The 6,678-nt window shown below is 42.5% G+C and overlaps 1 protein-coding gene and 1 pseudogene across 1 annotated transcript in view; one reads left to right on the top strand and one right to left on the bottom strand.

Moving 5' to 3' along the window:
• The window catches only part of CLASP1 (cytoplasmic linker associated protein 1), a 336,648-nt gene extending 331,710 nt beyond the window's left edge, over window positions 1-4,938 (bottom strand). Inside the window, 1 exon segment of the mRNA XM_043996430.1 lies at window positions 4,761-4,938. The gene's annotated coding sequence lies outside the window, so the exon portion shown is untranslated.
• Window positions 1,409-1,794, top strand: LOC122749871 (annotated as a pseudogene).
• Window positions 4,939-6,678: the final 1,740 nt, after the last annotated feature.

Below are 6,678 nucleotides of genomic sequence, written 5' to 3' on the forward strand. Positions count from 1 at the left end.
TAAATACAAAGGCAACTTGAGTCTAAAATAAAAACAAATAACCTTGTACATCCAAAGCCAGGAACAAACCCTGAGAAGGTCAATGACAAAAAGGCTCCACAAAATACCAAAATATTTACAGCAGTACTTTTTATGGCAGGAAAGAACTGATAACAAAGTAGATGCCCATAAATTTGGCAACTAGCAAATTGTAGTACATGAATATAATGGAATATTACTATGCTATAAGAAACAATGAATACACCGGATACAAGAAGCATGGAAAGATTTAGAAAGGCAGATGTAAAACAAATGTAAATCTAAGTGAGCCAAGCCAAAAAGACAATATACATGACCGATACAATGTAGATGGAAACATCAACAGTCCCGAAACAATCTAAATTCAATGTTGCCAAAGTAAAAAGAGGCTGGGGAGAGGAAGCAGGATGGGGGAAGATAAATACAGAACACTGCATATAACATCAGATTTTTTTTCTTCTCTTTTAAAAAAAGACTTTCTTATAAGGGATGGCTGTCATAGGAAGAAGAGGAATACAGGAGAATCCAGATGACATAAAAATAAAATATATCAATTAAAATATTTTATAAAAAGAAACTGTACAAGATGAGAGCTCTGGATTGGCAGTAGTTCACATGAAGAAAAAAGAAATGTCAGTTTTAGCTCATTGTGGACCTACTCTGTGCCACAGTTTGGGAGAAAACCATACAGAAGGAACATCAACAGTCAGAAACCTGTTTCTAATCTAAACTCTGTTACTTTTTGGCCAGGTGACCTTGGGCAAATCATTTAACTGCATGGACCCTCTGTTTCCTTGTCTATGAAATAGAGATAACATATGGCAAATCTACCTTGTACACAGAAGGATCATATTAGCAAATAAATGTCAAAGTACTTTAGAAACTGTAAAGTTCTACAAATATAAGGTATTATATGCTAATCATAATGTTCATATTAATTTTTAATAGGTCTTAGTATCTGATCTCATCTTATTAGCTAATAATCACCTTTCAATAGAGCCTTAAGTTTTACAAGGCTTCACCTTCACCTTCAGTCCTCTGAGGCAGGTAGTATAAATTTATGCCCATTTTACAGACAAGAAAATAGTCTCCAGGAGGATAAGTGACTCACCCATTATCCCAGCAAATATTTGAACCCAGTTATCCTAACTCTTAAGAGCAGAGCTCTTTCTACTACCAATACATGTTTTTAGCTGAAGTAATAGAAGCATTGTACCCAGATCACAAGAAATGATGGTCCTATCTATCATACTATGAAGTTATTTTGTTTAACTGTAGTACCACTTTTAAAAGAAGGACATTTTAAAATTATGAGTTTTTGGCTGTGGTTTGGGGAGGTGTGGGGGGGTTGAGATTCCCGTGTCCTGGGGGGTCAAGATACCTGTCAGACATGGCACATGGACATGAGCGTGGACATGGACATGGTCATGGAAAAATTGAACTCCCTGATTACAGACAGTGGAAGATAGAAGGAACACCACTACAGCGAATCCAGGAGAGATTGGCTAAGCAAGGTCTCAGGGATCCATGGGGACGCAATGAAGCTTGGCAGTACAATGGGTCGTTATGGAAAACCTGCTACTTTGTGGGCTGCTTTGTCAAGAGGATTCAAATGGGGTTTTGGAGCATTTTTATTAGCTGTTGGAGTGGAATATTTCCTAACTGCTCCAAAGAATGAGGAGGAACATGCTTCTAAACACTGAAGTTAAGACATAGAGGAATTATAGCTAATTATTTAGAGTGAATGTTAAAGATTAATATTAAAATTTCACTTGGTAAAAGGAAAAAAAATTATGAGTTTTCAAAAAGAAAGGTTATCAAGAAGGATCACAGAGTTAAAGCTGGAAGGAACCTCAGAGGTTATCTAGTCTAAAGAAACCAAGACTCAAGTGACTTGACAAAGGTTACCCAGTAAATGCCAGAGGCAGAATTTGGGCAGATCTTTGTACTCTAGAACCAGTGCACAGTAAAAATGGCTAAAGTATCCAGGGAGAAGAAGACACTCAGTAGGATAATGATGGAGACTTCATATATTTGAAGGGCTATCATTTGGAAACAGGAATAGATGTTTTGGGTTACATCTTCAGACAGGAACTAAAAGGGCAAACATTTCAGAGAAACATCATTTGGTTTGATATAGTCTAACAATGAGGGCTGTTCAACAATGGGAATGCCTCAGAAAGTAGTGAACCTCCTCTTATTAGAAATACTCGAGTTAGAATGGCCATCTTTCAAGAGTGTAGATGAAACACCTGCATTGCATGATGGGTGGGTCTAATTACCTCTAAGTTCCTTTATAGGCCAAGGGAGTTTAGGAATGGTTCGTTTTCACAAGTTACCTAAAGATAGAGAGATATAGATGGATATGAAATCATTTTACATATTTGATTGGACACAAAATCTGAGGGGAAAAAAAAGAATCAGATCCTGTTCCCATTTTCTAAAAAATATTTCAGTGATTTATTTTTTCAGTGTTTCTTCTATTAGCTTCCATGAGAAAGGACTTGTTCCAGCTTAACTCTAGAATCAATCTCACAATTATCACCAATTTTGATAAATAAATCTGAGCCCTATATTTAAATTGTCTTACATGGCGAAGCATTTTGTCATCAGTGATATTAATGACTTTTTTCTGTGCAGCTACAAACTATGAACTTAAATAACAGTTGTCCACTACAATCTCTCAGACCTGGTTGAGCCAAAGAACTAATAAAGTTATTATTACTGAGGATCTATTTTTCCCTATTTTACCACACTGAATCTTAGTGGATATGATACTTAAGAGGATCCGGTTAACCAGGGTCTTAACTAAAATCCTAAATCTAAAACCAATGATCAATAATCATTCAATAATGTCTTATCACTAAAATATTCTTTGGAGAAAACTTTTTTTAACCTACCTATGAAACATACAGAAAAGACATTAAAATTTGCACAAAAAGCTATTAGTTTACTCTAGGCTTAATAGTGGTTTCTTATTTACTGAACTATATTTTGCCCGGTCTACTGAATCAATTACTAAAACATCAAAATTCTATGGCTTTTGATTTTTACATGCAACTAACCCAAAAAACTTTGATCCTGGTCCTTTATTTACATGAATAAACTTGAGTTTAGAGATTAGTGCCAAAGACTATGATGCTAGGAGACCTGGATTCTCAGTCTCAAGTATAAAATAAATTTACTGTGTAAACTTAGCCAACTACTATACTTGCCACTTCAATGCTCACAAGCTGATGAAGTATCTGCCACCTCCCCACTTTAAAAGAAGGTATAATGGTTTATTATTGCTGAAGAAATGTAAGAGTATATACTAAAACTCCCTAAACAAGTTACTTTTAAACAAATACACACACATGACTTTTTAGTCTATAATCTATTCCACTTACATTAGTCAACAACAGAAAATAAACTGCAGGAGCTGAGGTTTGAGAAACAGCTGCTAAAGAAGGACAATCACATTCTTACAGGGATTATATATAACAGTCTACCAAATTTAGATCCTCCTTTGGGAATGTTACACATGATCCCTTATTCTGTAATTTATTCAATAAACTGTTATCAATTACTTTTGCTTGCAGTCACTGGCATATATTTCTATGTCCCATTTTAATGATGAAGAAATTAAAGTATAGAACAATTAAGCATCCTGTCCAAGGTCTCTGTCAGCCTAGGCAAGAACCTGAATTGGAAATAGCCCGTGGCATCTGCACATGGTAGGCAGCCACAAATATTTCTTGGTGATTTCCAAAAGATTAAAGCCTTTGCTGCTCATATCCACAGAAAATAAAATTAATTTTTTAAAGGGTTCAAAAGCCTAATATAACAACTGCCATTTCAGTTCATGCAACTGGCCCATTGGCCCAATTATTAGAGATCATACTTTACTTATCCCTCAATTTTTAGGGGGGAAAAATATATAGATATATAGATAACTATGTCAATATGAAAAAAAATTCACCCACCAGCAGCTCAGGATAGAAAGAGTACAATTTAATTATCCCCACTGTACCAAGCAGGACTATCATGTATGATCACACTCTGATCTCAGACCAGTTCTACAAATACCAAGGAATAACAAAGGCAAGTTGAGAAGGCAACAGAGGGCTTAACTCAGCAGTTCTCCAGTTTTCAGGGTTTGATTAAGATCCTATGGGGGAGGGAGGATAATGCGGGGCTAGAAAGACGAAAGGGGCCCATCCCATGCAGGATTGCTCCCAAGCCTCGGCCACCGCTTTGTCTAGTCCGGTTTCACAGCAACCCAGCCTCCCCGACACTTCCCTCCGGGTCTTTCTTCACATCACTTCCACCGAGTTGTAGTCTTCCCTCCCCCCCCCCCCATCCCCTCCTTGCGCTCATTTCAAACTGAGGATGATCCCGACTCTCTATCCACCCAGAGGAGGTTCTTCGGGGTGGGAGGGTCTGGTGGTGTTCTTTGACTGTGTACTAAGAAGGGGAAAAACACAAAGCCACCGGGCAGATCCCACAAACCCTGCTGGATTATTCTCCGTTGCCCCCCCCCCCCCGCCCGCCCTTCTGCATCCCTCCGCACGCCAGCTCTGCAATCTATCGATTATCCAAACAATGCAACCTGTCCCCCCCCACCCCTTCCCCTCCATCAGACACACACACTCACTCGCTCCTCTTCCATCTTCCACCAGCAGGGCTGGGTTCCTCCCCTCCACCCCCAAGTGCATCCGACAGCTGAGGAGGGAGCGCTTTACAAACACGCGCACACATACCCCGGGGGTCCGCGGCCAGTCGCGGGGAGGGGGGTGTGGGCTCCTCGGAGAGGGGGGCTACTTTCAATCTCATCAGCCCCGACTCTTACTCTTACTGCATTATTTGGCGGTGGCGATCGTGCTGCCGCTGCTAAGCTGGTTTCTTCTCTCCACCTCCTCCTCCTCCACCCCAATGAGGCTAAGGAGCTTGGTACAGGGCAAAAAAAAAAAAAAAGCTCAGAACGCATGCGCGGCGATGCCTGGGACCGGCGCGCCACCCGCCCCCCTCCCCCTCTTCTTTTTCCCTTTCCCTTACCGAAGGCCGGTCCGACCATAGAGAGGAGCAAAACGAGGACCGCTCCTGAGGTGCAGTGTTGCGCATGCGCTGAGCTGGCGCCTAAATCGGTTATGTTGGTGGGTGTGGCTCCCGCCCCTTTTGCCTTCTCATCCGACACAAATAATGACCCTCACGGGGACCCGTAGAGAGAAGATAGGTTCCCTCAAAGAAATTGAGTGATGCAAGGCAAGTAACAAGGACAAAGACAAGCCAACGCCAGATTTGGGAAGGAAGAGAAAGGTGAGAGGATGGTGGTCACAAAGCCTCTGAGAGAACAGAAGGCACAGAAAAAAAGGGAGTGGAAAGAGGGCCGGAGGAAAACGAGTCCGGCCGCTTACTTCCTTCCGGGCGTGGCCAGAGTTGTCGGAAGTTACTTTTCACTTCCGTCTTTCAGCACGCCTTTTGCTTCCGGGTTGCGGGCTGGTTGCCCCGGGGGCTGGGGTTGGGGGGGGGCACTCTTAAAGGGGTTTTGTGGGTTTGTAGGTGTGAGGAAGGTATGCGTTCTGCCCTCTTCCAGGAGGCTATCCCGCTTTCTGTACGTGATCCAGCCACAAAGGGATAAAAACCTGGATTCCTCCCTCCCCACCAGCCTGTGTAGACAGAGTCTGAAACTCCCTAACGCCTCGTCAGGTGGCCTCCCCTCCGGCCGATGGCTCTGCCCTCGATCCAAAGCTCCCGGTCTTGGAGCGCCTCCCGGGAGCCCGACGCGTGAAAGTCGGTGGAGGAGTCGCGGCCCTGTGAGGCGGGTACCTCACTTTTCGTGATTATTTCACCGATAAAGACATCGAGACTCAGGTGAAGTAACCCGCCCGGGGTCACGCTGCCGGTGTGAGGCCGTCGGTCATCGAGCTCGAAGGAATTGCCTGCATTCCAGGCATCTTGCCGGTGCAGGGGATGGACAGACATGGGACAATAAGCAGCCATCCCGAGCCATCCTGTCCGAGGGACACGTGCGTGTAGAGGCGTGTACAGAAGGAATGGAGGATAATGTTATTGGGGAAGGGGCTGGGAATAAAGATCAGGAAAAGCATCGTGTAGAGCCAGAGCTGAGTCTTGAAAGAAATGGGGAATTTTGACGTGGGAAGAAGAGCAGTAATGTATTCCAGGCTTGGAAGACAGCCGGGGCAAAGGAATGGAGTGCCTAAAGCTGGGCGATAGATTATGGGGCTTGGAGAGTTGAGGGGAGACGAGTTGTGAAAGGTTTTAAATGCCAAACGAGAGAGATTTCATTTGATCCTAGAAATAACAGAGAGCCATTGAAGTTTATTCAGTAGGGTAATAACAATGGTCAGACCTGCAGTTAAGGAAAATCACTTTAACTAACAGATGTGTGGAAAATAGATTGTGGTGAAGAAAGAAGACAAAGATGGATGATAAGAGCCTGAAAAATGAGAATAGCCATGTTAGAAAGGAAGAGATGTGGTGGTAGAAATGATGAGAATGGGCAACTGATAGTGATGGAGGAGGCTAAAAGGGTTAACAGATAACCTATCGATAGTACCTAAAAGGGATTAACAGACAAATCTAAGACCCAAGCTCTGATTCGGATCTGAGCTCTAGGAGGGATTCAGACTCCAGTTCTGAAAGGGATTAATGGATAAT

This window comes from Dromiciops gliroides, chromosome 3 (genome assembly GCF_019393635.1).
Source record: "Dromiciops gliroides isolate mDroGli1 chromosome 3, mDroGli1.pri, whole genome shotgun sequence".
Lineage (NCBI taxonomy): Eukaryota > Metazoa > Chordata > Mammalia > Microbiotheria > Microbiotheriidae > Dromiciops > Dromiciops gliroides.